The following is an 18,689-nucleotide window of genomic DNA, read 5'->3' as shown; positions in this document are numbered from 1 at the left end:
AAAAAAGGATAGATGAGTTCTACTGAATGTATAGGGTTGTTAAACTGCTATTTTAATTAATGGAAGTAAAGACTATATTTTTGGGTAAATTGTTACTAAGAATAATACGAACTTAGATACTGTGGTTTAGTCATGCTTTTCTCGGATTTCTGTACCGTGGCTTTATTTTTCCGGTGTTTTTGAGCTATTTGGTTTTGAAGCTTCTATTTTTGTTTGTATCTGGTTTATTTCTTTATCTTTATTAGCGATTTATTGAAAAAGTATTGGGATAGCAACATAGCAAAATGTCTTAAGAAACAAACTCTCTTTACTTACTGCTTTCTTTCAAAAAATAATTTAGTACAATAAGACTATTGCTGTACTTGAATGTGCTTGTGTTAATGTGACAACGTGTGAATAACGAAGAACCCTAAGGCCTTTCACAAAAAGCCAGTTATTTGGCTTTATTTTTCTGTCTCTGTTATTAACTTAATAGTGCTATGTAGCTTTTGGTGATAGTAAGGTTAGGTATGTGAATAACTGGAACTGTAATTGCTGGGAAAGTACGGTTAAGTGCTCTGTTGTTCTGACTTAAATGGCATACCAGAAGTCTGGACTTTGTAGGACATCTGCTGCCTTGGAAAATACTTTCTTGTTTTAGGTTCTGACACATGAAAAGTCTTACATTAAATAGTAAGCAAACTCATTATTTGAGAAAAGAAAATATAAAATTAATTCCAAATCAAGTATTTGATCATTGCAATGACAGAGAGAAAAACAGTTAAGGAAAATTATTTTTGGTGCCTTCTTTTGGTGCTCTTGATGCTTTATATTAACCTGAAACTGTTACGTGGGCAAAAGACTGCCTCTGTTGAAGTTAATGGCTAAGCTTGTGTTGACTTAAGTTGGAGCAGAAAGTGGCTCTTCAGGCTTTTTTATATCCATAGCCATGACATTGCTTACTCTTGCTAGTATGTTCGACATTGAACGTTATTAGATATTTGTTTCCAAGTTTGGAACATGGCTGCAAAGCAATCACCTCAATTGCATTCGTATGGGTGAGCACTGAGGTGTATGTGTATATTCTGTAATGGTGCTGAGACTTTAATAAAAGGAATAGCCCCATGTCAGCACAATCATACCTAGTTATTAAAGTGCTTAGGATTCTGCAGATGGTCTTTTAAAATACCTTTAATACTGTTATTTTAGTTAACAAGGCTCATAGTGCTGAGGTTGGCAAGGGCTGCAGCATCTGCAGTTGTCTGCGTGGGACATGTTGACTGCTCTGTTTGCATGTTACATGCATGTTGAAGTAAGACAATTTTAAAATGCAAGAGGTCCTATGTTTTTATTGCCATAAACATCTAGAGGTCTTGAATGGCTCTAGGTAGGCATATCACTTCGTCTTGTGGAGCTTCAGAGCTGATGGCATGCCAAGGATGCAGCTTTAAGCAGGGCACAGAGAGCTGGTTCAGGGGTGCTCAAGCAGAGAAGCTTGGAATTCCCTGGCCTGCCCCTCCCTCTTCGTTGGAATGACCTCTTACTCCCTTACATGATAGAATCAGAGGAGGAAAGAACAGAGGGATGCGTGAGGAAAAGTGTCTTGCTTAGGGTTCACCATGTGTATGTTTCAAAGAACTAGTGTGCAAAATATTTAAACTTTGTTTTAGATCTGTTGCATTATTTCTTATATCTGTTTTAGACTGGCTACTGGCTGGACCATACAGAGTTGTTTTCCATATATATGCAGATAATTTTAAAATACATTTTCTATGACAACATAAAGGAGGATACTGATTCTAAGTCTTAGTGTGGTGGGATATGGTATATGTAACATGGTTATAGGGAAAGGTGGGTGTTTGGCAGGAAGCATACAGAGTAACAGATGTGTTTGAAAAGAAGTGGCAGCCTTTCCCTACCTGTTCTGCTGAACCAACCAGAGCTCTTGGACTTAGCGTGGCATCCATTCCAATACATTGTGTTACCTGCCGCAAGCTGGCAGTGCTTCTTCACTTGTTGAACCTCATCTGCTGGGGGTACCCTGACGGTGCCATTGGGCATGTATGTTCTTGCCATGTGTGGAGTTATTCCCGCTAGTAGCTGACCTTTTGATCTAGCTCCAAGGCTGTCAACCTACAAGCTCACCTGGCTTCAGTTAAAAAACATGCCCTCTGTTTTCACTGACCTATTTATGTAACCATTGCTCAGTTCAAATACAGAGACTTCTCTGGAAACCTACTGCTTCCCTGCTTTTTGTTCCACAAGGTTCAGCTGATTTAAGTGCAGGGTAGTGTGAAACTCTTGTTCCTGGCTTTGAAATAGAAGACTAAAGGTTAAGAGCATAGTGGTGGCAGAGGTCAAGAAAGAATCTAGAGGGGCTGGTAAAGGAGGCATGGGGAATGTAATGTGCTTTAGGGGGAACTGTGAAAGGGGATTGAGGACATAAAATGAGGGAAACTTTGAGAGGGAGAGGGTTTATCTTTTCCTCAGATTGTCTGTGGCTGTGGGGCCTCCTTTTGGATCTCGTGAAATAAGTTAAGCTTTCTGTGGACCTCAGAGAAAGAACTGAGCTTTTCCATCCTCAGAGCACCCCCTGGCTGTGCTGGCACAAGTGCTTGTGTGGACATAGGCAGAACTGATCCATCTTGCAATTGCCTTCTTGCAGGTTCTTCAGCATGTTTGACTGTCCAGTTGTGCAGATGCCTGGCTGGCAGCAGGGTGTGTTGGTGTGGAGGCAGAATGAATAGCTGGGAGCTTTCTCTAGGGCTTTCTCCAGCAGCAAAACTGACTTTATATAAGATTAACATGATTGTAAACCTGCGTGGCTGTTATTATACTACTTTGCAACTCATATCAGAAAATTTTATCAAAGTGTATTTCTGCACACTGCCACTACAGAGATGGATTATTTATATGCTGTTACGATATTTTTATTCTTTTGTTCATTTTCACCAAACACTTCCTAATGTCAGGGGAGACTTTTGTGCTTAATGTTAAGCCAGAGCCAGAAATACAGATGTAATCTGATCAGAGTTAAGTGTTGCTAACGTCTGTGTATGAAGCATGCAGAGCCTCTGATGAACCAGAGGATGCCTAGATTGCATCTAAAAATCCCTATCCTTTGCACATTCAGAGTGTATCAAGCTGGAGTAGGGAGCCAGAGAAGATCACTAAGTGTATGTTGTGCATTAACTGGGTGAGTTTCCATCACTGAATTTAAGGCATCAATATCCTTATCCTTTTTTATTTCCTTAGCATACACACAGAGTACAGCAAAATGAGATCTACAGAAGTTGTGGCACAAAAATTACCCTCAGCCTTTAAGTAGATACATTCTGGTTTAAAATGCCCTTCTCCTAAAAATGAATTAACAACGGGCTTCTGTGAGGTGAAGAGGAGCCTTCAGAAACAATGATACTTAAAAAGAACTAGGGTAGGTAGAGGAGGTTACTCCTTTCTTTAAAGCTTCAGTGGTTAAAGCACCTGCCCTAGAAGTAAAATACCTGACTTTTCCAGACGAAATCAGTTCTCTTTCCTTTTTCTTTTGTTTAATCTGTCAATTTCAGTTAAATTCAGAGATAGATAACTTTTATGAACTTATGTTTGCTGCATCTGTCCTTCTCTTGACATTTCTGAAAATAATTTCAGTAATTACAAAATAGGGACTCATTCAATAGCAGCAATTATATAATCTACTTGCATCTGTAGAAATGCCAAAGTTGGTCACAGAATTTTTGTAAAATTCATCTATGCGTTATAGTGAAGCAGCTGATATCGTTGGATAGCAATATCATGAGTGTGATCAGCCACGAATTCAAGAGAAACAGTAGTTAAAACCATTGTTTGATTAGGAGCTTAATTAAATAAGTTTCAAGAAAGTTAGTAACAGTTTTCTAAGAAAATTTTTATCAATGACAAATATGGACTATCACTTAACATCAGGGAAAAAGTGGAAAGGAGAAATTGACTGGAATGGAATTATGAAATCATGCCAACCATTCTTTAAAAAAAAACAACGCTTGCAAGGCCGGTGTCATGTAGGTGGACAAAACTGGAATTTGTTTGACAGTTTCTGTGTGCATGTATATGTGTATGCTTACAGATAGATATAGCTATAAAGAAATTGTCTATTAATATAGGTGACTTGTGATAACGAAAAGTGTTTAGGTCAGATGCCAGAGCACCCAAAGGAAACCTCAAAAGTGAAATACATTGATTGTACTAGCCTAACTCTCTTCCAACAGTTGTGTCTTGAGTTTTATCTCCCTAATTGCATAGGCTTCTTTGTCACTCGAGGGACACAACTGTCAGATACAGTCAAGGAAATTATTTTTGAGTAACTGTGAAGAATTATGAACTGTGAAGAAAAATAGCACAAACAAAAGCCTCCAAGCACCCCAAAAACATGTAAGAAAGATTACTACTTCCTTTGCCTTATGTATGTATGTTTCAGGACCTGTGTGTATGCTTATGCATGCAGCTTTGCAGCTTTTTTTGTGGAATGTATTTTTGCAGAAGGGCACTGTCATGCTGAAGGTGCTTCATGTTGTGGTACGGAATTTGCAAAGCACAGAACTTCAAATTTGATTTGTTATAGCTGAAGACAGAAACTGGAAAATAGTGATTACAGGCCACCTGATCAGGAAGAGGAAGTCGATGATGCCTACTACAGACAGCTAAAAGTAACCTCATGTTCGCAGGCCCTAGTTGTCATGGGTAACTTCAGCCGCCTTGGTGTTTCCTGGAAAGACAACACAGCTAGGCACGCACAGTCCAGGAGGTTCCTGCAGGTCATTGATGATAACTTTTTGACACAGATGCTGGAGGAGCCGATAAGGAGAGATGCGCTTCTGGACCTTGTACTAACAACCGAAGGAAGACTGGTCGGGGATGTGAAGACTGGGGGCAGCCTTGGCTGTAGAGACCATGAGATGGTGGAGTTGAGGATCCTGCATGGAAGAAGCAGGACAGTAAGTAAGATTGCAATCCTGGACTTCAGGAGAGCTAACTTTGGCCTCTTTGAAGGCCTACTTGGAGGGATCCCTTGGGCTAGGGCTCTAGAAGGTGGGGGCCCCAAGAGTGCTGGTTGCTATTCAAGCACCACTTCCTCCAAGCTCAAGATCGGTGCATCCCTGTGAGGAAGAAATCAAGCAAATGAGACAGGAGACCAGCATGGATGAGCAAGGAGCTTCTGGAAAAGCTCAGCTGGAAGAAGAAAGTTTACAGCATGTGGAAAAAGGGACCAACCATTTGGGAGGAATACAGGAATGTTATCAGAGTATGCAGGGATGAAACGAAGAAGGCTAAGGCCCACTTGGAATTAAATTTGGCTAGGGCTGTCAAGGATTGAGCAAGAAGGGCTTCTTCAAGTACAGCAACAGCAAAAGGAAGACTAGGGAAAAGGTGGGCCTGCTGCTGAATGAGGTGGGTGCCCTGGTGCCGGAGGATACGGAGGAGGCGGAGTTACTGAACGCCTTCTGTGCCTCAGTCTTTACTGTTAAGGCTGACCCTCAGGAACCCCAGACCCTGGAGGTAAGAGAGAAAGTCTGGAGAATGGAAGGCTTTCCCTTGGTTGAGAAGGATTGAGTTAGAGATCATTTAGGCAAACTGGACACCCACAAATCCATGGGCCCTGATGGGATGCACGTGTGAGGGCTGAGGGAGCCGGCAGATGTTGTTGCTAAGCCACTCTCCATCATCTTTGAAAGGTCTTGGCCAACAGGAGAGGTGCCTGAGGACTGGAGGAAAGCCAATGTCACTCCAGCCTTCAAAAAGGGCAAGCAGGAGGATCTGGGTAACTACAGACCAGTCAGCCTCACTTCCAATCCCTGAAAAGGTGATGGAACAGCTCTTCCTGGCTGTTATCTCTAACAATTTGGAGGAAAAGAAGGTTTTCTGGAGTGGATTCACCAAGGAGAAATCATGCCTGACCAATCTGATGGCTGCCTATGATGGCATGACTGGCTGGGTGGATGATAGGAGAGCAGTGGGTGTTGTCTGCCTCAACTTCAGCAAGAGTTTTGACACTGTCTCCCGTCACATCCTCACAGGTAAGCTTAGGAAGTGTGGGTTAGCTGAGGGGACAGTGAGGTGGATTGAGAACTGGCTGAAGGACAGAGCACAGAGAGTTGTGATCAGTGGTGCTGCGTCCAGCTGGAGGCCTGTGACTAGCGGTGTTCCCCAGGGGTCAGTACTGGATGTGGTCTTGTTCAACATCAGCGGCCTGGATGAAGGGACAGAGTGCACCCTCAGCAAGTTTGCTGATGGTACTAAACTGGGAGGAGTGGCTGACACACCAGCAGGCTGTGCTGCCATTCGGTGAGACCTGGACAGGCTGGAGAGCTGGGCAGAGAGGAACCTAAGGAAGTTCAACAGGGGCAAGTGTAGGGTCCTGCACCTGGAGAGGAATAACCCCATGCACCTTTTGCCACAGCAACACACTGGGAGAAAAACATCCTTTAAGCACCTCTTATGTTATTTTTCTTAGCGGTGGCTTCTTAAGTGCAGCAGACACTTAAGTTTCTAGATGCTTAACATGACATTTGTCATTAAAATACATCTTTGTTTACAGGATCACAGATTACCGAGAGATTCAGATCGCTTCATATGTGACAACCTTGTTGTCCTCCATATTCGTAATTTCTTCAGTGTTTCACCTTTGAACTTGCAGCAGTAGCTTTAAATCTAATTTCCTTATCACTGATGAAAATGCTGAATAGCATCGAGCCAGATGATAAAATTTTATGAAAAAAAAAAAATCTTCTTTGTACGAAGGAGATTCTTCCACTGACAACTTCTTTTGAGATTTATTAGTGAACTCTAGATGTGTTTAATGTATGTTTTATTGAGATTTTGATGCAAATTCTGAACAAGCAATTCAAATACTTCACAAAGTCTTAATGTGTCTGAGCGGGTCACTTGTGTATGACATGGGGGACAAGGGCCACCAGCTGTTGAATCCTCATCATATGTCTTGGTTTCCTTGAGATTGACAATGAAAAACTCATTTTTAGACATGTTTTTTGTAGCTTTAGGAGCCAACAGTTACTATAGCATGATCCTTTTCCCTCACAGTCTTGTTTAGTTCAGACTCCATGTATTTTACACAGGTCTGCTGCCCATTGTATTTCCATGTTTTAAAGTTGTGTTGGGCTAATGGGAAAAATAATGGCACGTGCAGTGTGCTGTGTAAGCTTGTTGCCATCTTCCTGTTGTCAGCGCAGAGTCCTCTACAGACAAGTGCTTTGTGCTGTGGAGAGTACAGTCCTGATTTTCATGTGAACAACACATCCCTTGGAATTTTGTTGCTGTTAGTTGTATCCTTGTCTATCAGGCCACTCTCTTTAATCTTTTTCTGTTGTTTCTTTTGGTGCTTTCACGTACGCATTTGCATCCCTGCTTCATTTATACCAATAAAAATATTATTATATATCTCTGCATTTGTCTCTTGACTCGTGTTTTACATAGTGATGTCCTGTCTGTGTGATTTATCACATCCTGTGTTAGAGAAAGGAACTAGCTGTTTTAATGTAATTCATCATGTCCGTTTTCAGTGAAAGGTGTGTACATTGCTTAAGTATATTTTAAAACTTTGTGAAACCTTGCTACTGGTTAAGTTCATGCTCATCTGTTTGTGCACGTACACAGTCTTTATGTATACATGCCAAAAAGAAAAAGTAGTGGTGACTTTTTTGTGTATTTTAAAACTATTCTTTGTCGTATTAATGGGGCAACATGTTCATACAGTGTTGTTGTTTATATTCTTTAATCACATAGATATGTTTACAAGGCCCAGAATATCACAAAATTTATTGAAATAACATGGCTGCCTGGAGGATTGATGTCTAGAAAATGAGGTGTTGAGGTTTTAAAGCCTAATTGTGTAACGTGATAATTATCTACTGCTGTTCTGTGAGTGCTGTTGTGTCTAAATAATATAAATTATCACCTGACCCGTGTTTGACCAGACACCATGCTTCTCTACAGTGCTCTGGGTGTGCTATGCACTGTTGAAATTTTGTTTTGACTGCTTAGGCAAGGACAGGGCAGGATCAAGAATGAAAAATAATCTTTAGAAATTCTTTATCAAAATTGTGATCAGATTAAGCCAAAGGGAAAAAGCAAAATGAAATCAGCCTCTAGGGTCAAGTTGTGCTCCTGTAGAAATGTTGCAGAATTTGAGGATGAGAGAATCATATGATTCTTGGAGGGACTAAAGAAAATAAAGTATCTGGGTGCCTCTATGCTTTGCCTAAATTAAAAAATGTTTTTGAAGTAGAATAGTTTATATGCAATTTTAAATATTTAAAATGCTTGTGTACATGCAAATAATTCTTTTATAATGCATGAAGTTCAACCTAGGTATTTGAGGGCCAGATTTCAGGGCTAATTGGTTGCTGGCGATATGAAGGCAGGTGCTGAGGTGCTAAAATAATTGAATCTCTATGAAGAAATAGCAGTGGAAAAGACCTCGTCGGTTTACTACTAAAACTTGAATAGTGAACCTGACAAAATGAGGCAAAAAAAATAAATGGGATGGAGGTGACAAATCGGCTAACCTACTGTTCTTGTTCTTCCCATGTGACAGTCCGCTTCCCTGAGCAGCCTTTTCAGCTTGTGGCCTTTTTCACTGAACTGTTTCTTTGGTTCTGTCCTTGTGTCCTGCGTTACCTGTGAAACCGGCAGTTTGTGGTGGTTGCAGTGTTTCTGTGTGTGTAGGAGCTGCTAAGCATGTAGCAAGAGCAGAGGGAAAATGCTAGGGGAATGTAATGGCTGGAAATGTGAGCTGCTGAGGCAAGGGAGTGGTGCTGTCTGAGCATCAGGTTGCGGTATAGGGGTAACTTCGTTTGTGAGCGCAACAATTACGTGATTAAATTCTAACTTTCAGTGGCAAATGTGATAGATGCATGTTGAAAAACAAAAGTGTTTCGGGAAGATACTTGCTTTAAGTATCTTTAAGTTAGCATTGCCCGTGTCCTGTCATTTGTTCTGTGAAGAGAAGTTGCATTGTGAGTGAGTAAAATTATTTCTCTTTGATACTTGTTCTAGTAAAACTTGAAAATTGTATGACATACACAAAAAGAACAAAGGACCGTATAACCACCTGTTTTATTCTACAGCCTGAGAAAGTACTTACCAGTGAGAAAACTGGCAGAAGAACATCATGTAGGTAATCACTTCTAGTGAGTGCAGCTTGAATTTCAAATAGTAAACCTTGAAACTCTGACATACTGAAGCAGCCTCTTATTCATAGTTTGTTTTTTCCCAGTGGCATTAATTTTGGGAAGTGCAGTTTTCTTCAGTTAAGGAAAATTCAAAGTTTGTCAAAAAGCATTGTTTGTCAAACAAAGGAGTTGTAATGTCCTCATGAATTGCATGATCCAGGCCACCCTATGCTGTATTGATGCTTATTGATTTTTTTTTTGGCACTGATGCTACAAAGATTTGAATAATCTCTTTCTGAGGCTTTGCAATTTCTAGCTTGCACACATTTAGCCTCTGTAGGATTGGGGTCATGGTGGGGCTCTGGGGAGATTACATGATTGTTTGATGAACCTGTGCTCTGCTTAAAGAATTCTAATGATAGATTTTTTAAAAAAAATTTTTCTTTTGTTTTGTTTTGGTGGAGATTAAAGGTGAGGTAGAACCTACAAATAAATGTTTGGGTTTATTTTAAGGAAAGAAGCACTCAAATTTCTCACAATGTATTTGTTTCTCTTGTAGCAATAATATCACCTGTGTTCTAAATATCTGCTGTCAGGTAAAAAGAGGCAGTTGCTGAACATCAGGGATCTGCCTGCCTTGCGTCTTCTGGCAGGCATTCTGGCATTACAGATTTTCCCCTTGAAATTTTCAGTATTATTGCTATTTCAGTATGTAAAGTGTAGGCTGACTTTCTAGAGATGGCAGGATCGTGAAATCCCGATGAGCCACTTCTGTTTTGTCTTAGAAGAGGAGGGAAATGTTTTGCCCTCCCTCTTTCCTATGAAATGCAGATTTGAGCATTTTTTAATTACTGTCGATATTCTAAATGAGTACTGTTGCTTATCATAAAGGATATTCATGATTTGTTATTTGCAGTTTCTTTGTCCTTCAGCTGGACTATCATAATGTTACATGTCTTGGTGTAAAACATCTGGGAAACTCCTGTTTATGCAGAATCTTCAGTATCTTCTGAGGAGCAAATGAAACCTGCTGCCATGGACTGGCTTTCCCCAGAACTCCAAGTCAAGATCTTCATCCTAGTTGCTGCATAGCTTGGGATAAAAATACTGGAAAGATCACCTGAAAAAGTAGTTGTGTTAGACACTACTCTTAGTTTGTAGTAGTGTACTACTACATTTTCTTATAGTGAGCTATTCTGTTACATGCACCCTAGGATTTATTTTGGATGAAGCCAGATGGGAAGATCCTTTGCAGGCTCTTAATCTGGTGTACTACTACCCCTAATGGGGAAGTAAGACACCGAACAATGAGTGCGTACAGAGCACATACGTACTAGGAAAGTGCTCTTGAACTGCTGAGTTCGTGTATTGTCCTCACAGGCTTCCTTTGCTATGTTAAGAGCTGGATGGCGTCTGTGTCTATGCATTAGCTGTTGTCCGTGACCCACAGGCCTTCTTGGCTCTCACCTTCCTCCTTCACTAAGCTTTCATATCAGCTAGTCATTTTTATACCCAGCCTACCTTCTGTGTAAGTGTCCCCATGATGGGCCTCTTTCTGAACCTTTTAGCTTTTCATGATTGTATCCCTTTCTTTCTCCTTTCTTTTTACAACTATCCTTCCAACAATCCTTTGCTTTCCTAAAAATGCCAGCCTCAGGCCCTGAGGAATGAATTCTGCTCGTTGACCTGTGCTATGAGAAAGGTAAAAGCTACTTCATTGTCAGTGTTAGGAGGTTGCAGCTGGATGCAAGGTGGACTGGCAGTCCAATAAAATTTTAGGCGAACGCTTCCTTCTGGAGGCACAGGGACAACAGCTGGATCTTGGAGGAGCTACAAGGGAGGCATATCCTTACTGACAGAGATCTTGAATGAACTGGGAGATGCTAACAGTCCTGATGCATCTTCCTCTGAAGGCTTTACACTGTAGTCATGGGTGGCAATGGATGAGACAGCTGCAGGAAGAGTTGGAGGACGAAGAAGGCTGGTTTGGTCTTGGGGAGGAATATCTGTCCATAGTTCATAGACAGACTTTTGAGTTTTAAAGCAGCCAGAGTACAGTGTGGCAGCAGATGGCACCCTGTGCTGATGGTCAGGGCCTCCGTTGTCTGTGGCTGGGAGTGGTGTCTGCTCTGTAGTTAGGTCACATGGGCTGATTCTTGTCTGTTAGTCCCTCGTGAACATACTGTATAATGTTTGTGGCCATGGCCATTTTTGCCTCTACCACCACTTCTGTCTCTGCCTAAAACTTCTGGGCCTTGTTGACTTCCCTCTATCCTAGTATCTGCCTCCTTCTCCCCATGGGAGTTATGGCTCATGTTTACCTTCTTAGGAAGTTTTGTTGAGTCAATGCAGTTCTTGACACGCTCCTGTTTTGCTGGAGGTTTTCCATCCGTTTGTATTTTCAGCCTTTGCCTAAAGCTAAGTGCTGTCTTTGCTGATGTGTTCTCTGGGATAGAGCAGTGGAGAGCTGGAGCAGGGATCCTGAGCCAAGTTTAGGCTTGCAGGACTCACTCTGTGAATGTGGTTTTTGTATTGGGGATAGGCCTGCTAAGAACGTGGCTGCCAAATATTTTGTATATAGATGGGTGGTAGCTCCTGGGTCTAAAATGAGGGGCAGGGAGCATGACCAGTGTTTGGGGAGGGGTTGGTGGCTCACTGGGAAGACCAGTGGTTGCAGAAACGAAATAGGTTACCTTAGTCAAAAGCATGGGCAGCAGGAAAATGGGTGGTTTCTGTGGCAGGCTGAAAAGGAAAGCAGGGGATGGATGGCAGCAGGACAGAGCTCTTCTCTTGTAGGTTTGGAGAAGGAAAATGCTGCTTTGGCAGGATACCTTTCTATTCTGGTATTAGCAAGGGCTAATCAGCCAGTTCTGCCTCTTTAGCTTTAACAAGTCTTTACTCCCTGAGTCGTGGCAGCAGCTAACTTGGCATTAGCACACTTTCCTGCCATCCATGTGCTCTTCTTCTCTGCCATCCCTGTCCTCTTGTCCTTTCTCCCAACTGTTGTAGTGTTTCTGCTTCTCTGTCACATTTTTTTCTAGCAAGCCAGTCAAGCTTAGACCTGTGAGGTTTACCGAGGTGTGTTGTGACAGCTCTCACAGGCATGTGAAAAGGTCAGAAAGAGTACTGGGGATAAATGGATCCATAATATTGCCATGCTTGCCTGAAGGGGATGGCAGATAACTGCCACAGGGGGAGCAAGTGACAGTCTAAAAGGCTTACACAGGTTTGGGGAATCTCTTACTTTAAATTCATTGTGTGTTGGTTGCCACAGTGCAAAAGGCGGTGTAATTACATGTAATCGCATTTCCTCATGTCGCAGTGGCTTCAGTCATGTGTGGTCCTGCTCCTAGGCAGTGAAGGCAAGCATAGCATTTTAGACAAACATGCTATCCCAGGTGTCCCTAACATGGGGCTGAGCATGCCGCTGGAAACAAACAAGTTCTTGCTGTTCTAGCCTGAGTGGAAAAGCTCTCCTGTGCTTTTGTAAAGGTTGTGCAGGGAACACAGAGGTTGGAAGTGCTTTTTTCCCCTCTGCTCCATTGTACTGTTTTGCAGTCAGGTGACTAGGCACACATCCCACTTCAACACAGCATGAGGTGGAAATGGGATTAAACCAGGCACATTCTACATCTGTGTGTGTGTGTGTATGGCCTTGAGACCTAGCCTCAACTATTCTGTGATTCTTCTTAGTATTATGGAGATGCTGCTGAAGATGAGTTTTTATAGACCCTTGTCATACATTGTGGGTGCTTCTCTCCTAGATTCTGCTAGGAGACACTTAAAATGTTTTCATTTACATTTAAAAATATGGCTGTTTTATGGTTGAAATGAGTCTGTCAGAAGCAGTGAGAATATGTATCTCTCTCTGAATCCCAAAAGATTTAAGATGACTGCTCTATAAATCTGATTGTTTGGGGTTTTTTAGCCAAGTTTTACCAATGAGCCATACCAGCAAATCTGTCTTGGGGGAGGGAGGGGGTGAGGTGGAGACATTGTCACTGTCGAGAACCTTTTGCTACATTGCATGTAGGGTCAAAACACTAAGCAGGAAATTACACTGGGCTGCAGGTATAAGAAAGCTGCATGACTGGCTTTAGTCATTATTTTTCATTAGTGACCTAGATGATGGAATAGATGTATTTATTAAGTTTGCAGCAGACAAAAAGTTGGGAAGAATGCAAATATATTGAAGAACAGTATGGGGTTTCAAAATAATTCTGAAAACCTGGCGAAAATATACCAAGTAAAGTAGGACAAGCTGGAGACTTCTTACTTCGGCAGGAAATACTCAGCTTTTCAGATGCAAAATAGTTGGATAGCTGTCAGTCTGCAGAGGAGGATCTGAGAGCTATAATGGTTCCACAGTGTGATGCTGTTGGGGGGAAAAAAGATGGGGGGAGAGGTTCCATCATGCCCCACCAGGGCAGCTGATGTTCTGAGCTGCAAGGCATGCAGCATTATTCTGCCCCACACATACTTATCAGGCCTTGCGCTGGAGTGCTGCATTTAGGTTTGACTGCTGTGTGTTGGAGAACAAATGACAACTGTCAGCTACTTTGAAAACTTGACATGATCTATGGAAAAATATTTACCAAGCTGGGGTTATTTATCTGGAGAAGGGGAGGCTGAGGGGTGATTGTGAAAGTCTTACAGTATGTGGAACATCTGCCATGAGTAGGAAATAAAAGAGTTTTCTATATTATTGGGGAGTAAAGCAAGACGTAATGGATTTAAATTGGAACAAAGGGGATTCAGCTTGGACGTCATTGAAGCGTTGACTGTCTCTGAATAGCGAAGCAGAGGAGTGGAGTAGCTGTAGTGTTGTGGAATTGCTATCAGCTTTTAAGAACAGATGAGACAAACAGTTAGCTGGAGTGATGGAGTAGTATCAGTATAATGGACTTCTCTTGGGGAAGGAGAAGATGATCTCTTGACTTGCTTTAGCTCTTTTTATAATGTATCAATTCTTTCATGGGATTAATTGCCAAAACCTGCTGAAACTTCATGCTGTATTTTAAGTATCTGCTTTCATGGAAGAAAATACCGTCTTAACAGACAACATTATCCATTTGTGCTTATCTGTAATGACAGAATTCCCTGTGGAAAATGTGTATAGGGCTTTACATAAGCATAAGACAGATTAAAACAGAGACAACAAGCTTAAAAAAAATTTTGTTTGGTGAAAGACTGCTCTATATCTGCTTGCCTCTGTTCAGAATGCTTGCCTACCTCTGTCTAATGAATAGCTAGAGAGAACCAGGAGGTGTATTTTTAAAAAAAATTAAGGCATACATATGGTAGCCTTGCAAAGCTGTTGCGGAGAAGCTTCTGCAGGCATATATGTATTCGTGTGCATGATGGGGCCTTAATAAGGAATCGATTATCAGTGAATTGGCCAAACCAGAGCTTAGTAACTCTCTGAGTAGGTATTAGTTGTTGATAGACAGGTGGAGGGTGTTGGGAGAAGGGCTGCAGGCTAGGTTATAGTATCATGAAATTTCTTAATTGTGCTGTAAATTTTTGAAGAAGATACTCTTGATACCATCATGATCTTACAAAAAAACCCCAGACCTGTTTAAACTCTGTGTAATGTAGAACTCTTCAAGAGGTAGATCTATTTTTGCCTCTTTATTTTTTTTAGTGCTGTTTCTTTTGTATTGAAAGGCAGTTCAGGTTGAGACCATAATTGTTATTAAAGCCTGATTTCACAAGCTTTTTACAGTTTTGATATTAGCTTGATGTCTGTCGCCAAGAGACTTTATTAGTTAAGCTATTTTTATTCCTTCCTAATTTCAGATTAGGATTTATTTTTTTATTCTTATAGTATGTGAAATATGATAGGAGGTTGTCTAAATCTGAAGTAGCTACTCTGGGATTTTTCCAGAAGAAAAAAAATTTTTACAAAAGGCATGCCATTGTACTGTTTGAGCTTTTTTGTATGGAATATTACTTTGGAGCTTTCACACGCAGGTGCAAAAATGATGCTGCTTAATAAAGGGAGATGGGAGACTGTGGTGAAATATGAAGGTGGCTACATAAACGCATCACATTAGATGGCACCTCTTGCTGATTTTTTGCTATAGTAATGATCCAAATGATATTTAGCTAAAGAATAGAGAGCTCCTCTCTTTCACTTTTCAGCCAGATACCTCCATTATTTTCATCTGTCTTCTGAGCTCTCAGTGTTGCAGGACCAGCCAGGATCAGTCCCATTTCAATTTATAATCATCTGCTCCTGCATATGAGGAGGCTATTCTGGCTGCAGGGGAAATTTCAGAATTATCTGTAGAAACCCACTGTGGAGGAGTGGGAATGAGCAAAGTTGCAGAGAGATTTTGCTGTATCTTGGCTAGTGCATGTTATTGATTCATTTTGTCTACAATTTTTTAGGATCAGTGTTTTTAGCTAAGATGTTCATGTGACAGCTGGTTGCTTGGTTAACTTACCAGAGGTCTACACATCAGTTCTGTTATTTTTAATGGTTAAATAACATTGCTATTAAACATGTTCTTTTGATCTATTCTTTGGTTTAGTATTATAAACAATACCATAGAGCTATCAGCAGAATATGCAACTCATTTATAAAAAGTTATTAAAAACACATTTGAATTTAACAGAGTATTTTTAAAAACTATAATTTAAAAATGAATCCCTTGCAGAAGAGTAAGAATTACAGCTCTAAATTACAGCTCACTGGCAAAGTGTTTTGGAAGACCACTTGAGCTTTTACCGTGTATTCCTGTGACATATTAATAGAATGCATTATTGTAAACTGCTTACCAGTGTCAGATTTATGGGTATGCCTGTAAATGTCAGTAGATTCATTACGTTGAGATTTAACAGAACTTAAGGCTGGAGAAGAGGTCATCTAATCTAGGAGCCTTTCTGTCATGGGGTACCAAACAGTCATCCCCCTACCTTGTGAGCTTATAGTGCTGTGGGCTGACATATATTGAACACAGATAACCAAGGAACATGCAAGTTCAACTGAAGTCTAACCACTGCCCTGCAGTGACGAGGAATTAATTTTGATATGCCATGCTGAGCCCGTTGTGCAAACTGAGCTCCTGGGTACAGGTAAATGCAAACACCTTCCATTGTCCTCACCCACTTCTCCACCCTTCCCCAGGGAAACGAATGGAAGACAGCCCCTCTCCCTCTCCTTATATAATCTGACCAAGATGAAAAATTCCTTGCCATTGCAAATTGGGCAATTATTTTGTGTCTGAGCATATGTGTGAGATATACAAGACAGGAATCTAAGAAAAAGGATTCCTTTCACCATCCGGTATTGCTTCCTTAGCTGTGGCCTATCTCAAGTACTTCTGAAGAAAGTATGCGGTAAATTAACAAAACACAGAATAAACTGGGCAGTTACACATTGATAAGAAGAATACTTCTTCACCGTTTCCAACAGATAGCTGAAGCATGAGATCTGTTTTATACACGTTGCATTGGTCAGTCTGTTGACTTCAGCCAGAGGTAACAAACTGGTAGATTCGTATTTCAGACTTCTTTTGTGGCTCCTTAATAGTGTGCCCAGATATGCTGGGCTGGAAAGAACACAAAAAAGAGGTTGGGTGTGGGTTTTCATAGAATCATAGAATGTTTTATGTTGGAAGGGACCTTAAAGTTCATCTAGTTCCAACCCCCCTGCCATGGGCAGGGGCATCTTCCACTAGATGCGGTTGCTCACAGCCCCATCCAGCCTGGCCTTGAACATTGCCAGGGAGGGGGCAGCCACAGCTTCTCTGGGAAACCTGTGCCAGTGTCTTACCACCCTCACAGTGAAGAATTTCTTCCCAGTATCTAATCTAAATATACTGTCCTTCAGTTTGAATCAGTGAGAACACTTTAAATTGCAGACTAATATGTGTGACATTAAAAGGGGCATGAACCAGGACAGACAATGCTCGGTGCTGCTGTGGGGCTTGGCATGTCTAGAGGGTGGGGAAAAAAACAGAAGATGTTCAAGGGAGTTCTTCAGGCAGTTGAAGTCCTGCTTGATCTAGCTATTTTTTATCATGGAATAACATTTTCCTTATTTTGTTGACTTCCTCAGCAGTGTATAGCATTACTTACCCTTTGCTTTGTCTGATACTTCTATACATCATAGTATTAGAAGAATGTGATGTACAAACCTGAAATAGCTGCTGCGTGGTTTTTCTTTAGTTTTATGTACCAAAACCTTCTGTTATATGTAGTACCAAGAGTGAATGTTTCTGGTCTCTGTCACATTGCTAGTAGAGGTATCCTTCTGGTGAAACAAAGCTAGTTTTTAACAGGAGAGAGTGGAATTTCTTTGGTAGCCATAATACAATACAGCACTGAGATGAACATCCAAGCATTATTGCTTACAGATGCTGCGTATTTCAACTTAAAATCTCAAAAGTGATAAATTAAACTTTTTAAAACAGATATTGCAGTATTTGTGGCAATTTAATCTTCTATGGTAATAAAGCTGTGCTAAACTAATGAAATTGGTTTTATCAGTAAAGTAGCACTCATGACAACTATTTCAGGGATGATGCCAAAGATGAAGATGACACATAAATCTCTACCTTTGAGACAGTGACCTTACTGTAGCCTTTGCAGGTATAATGTATGTCAATTATCCTAGGAATAAACTACAGTTACTTTAAGTGAGTGAATGAGATTTATCTTTTGTGGTACAACGAGCCTCTTTTTTAACTTCCATTTGCTTCCTCAACTATATGTTGGTGGGATGGTATCTAAGCACACTGGAATTAAAAGCAAACAATCGTTTTGATTAAACTAATGTCAGCTTTCTCTTGCAAGTCTTCATCTAATTAAATTGCTGCTATTTTTTGCCCCAAGATATGTGAAGCTGTTCCCATTTACTCCTACAAAAACTGTGAGACTGTAATGGTGGGCAGAGTTTGATCTCCTGCTATGTATTCATCTCTCTTTTTCGCTAAATCATGATTTTCCAAACTTGTCTGGATAAGGCAAAATGCATAGATGAAGAATTTTCAAAGTCAACCTATAGCTCTATCTCATCTTAGAATAATTTACCATTAATGTGGTATGAAATGCCTGCATGAATTAGCTCAGGAAAGAGGTTGATTTATCATGGTCTCAAAATAGCCCTTACATGCATGTTGCTTATGTTTAAGCTGCTGTGCACGATTGCCTGTCCAACTCATTCTCCTTTAGACAAGACAAGCTGGCAGTCTTGTCCTCCTGCAGGTAAAATGCACCTAGTGTCTAACTGTAACGTTTCATACTAAAGCAGTGTTTAGTGACAGACTGTTCTTTTGCATGTTTTTCATTGTTAGACTTCTTCAAGAACAGTAGGAAAATACCCACCTTGATTGTGGACTTGTCTCTTCTGTTCACCCCAGTGTTAAAATTTGCCTTCTGGGAGTAATGTGTAAAATTTGTATTGTGCTTTTGAAGGAAGCTCACCTTCTCCTTCCGAGCTAGTCTTTTGCTGGTTTGTTATGGAAATAGTGGAGGTACTGTCCTGATTCAGTGGAGCTAGCTGTCCTCCTAGGGGTTTTACACTGACTCCTACTCTCT

The 18,689-nt window shown here is 40.9% G+C and overlaps 1 protein-coding gene across 3 annotated transcripts in view; it reads left to right on the top strand.

Moving 5' to 3' along the window:
- Positions 1-18,689, top strand: part of MAST4 (microtubule associated serine/threonine kinase family member 4) — a 303,723-nt gene that overhangs the window by 148,822 nt on the left and 136,212 nt on the right. The gene's annotated exons all lie outside the window — the stretch shown is intronic.

Source organism: Leptosomus discolor, chromosome Z (genome assembly GCF_034619465.1).
Source record: "Leptosomus discolor isolate bLepDis1 chromosome Z, bLepDis1.hap2, whole genome shotgun sequence".
Lineage (NCBI taxonomy): Eukaryota > Metazoa > Chordata > Aves > Leptosomiformes > Leptosomidae > Leptosomus > Leptosomus discolor.
The sequence above is the reverse complement of the archived record's forward strand: the minus strand, read 5'-3'. Positions and strand labels throughout refer to the sequence as shown.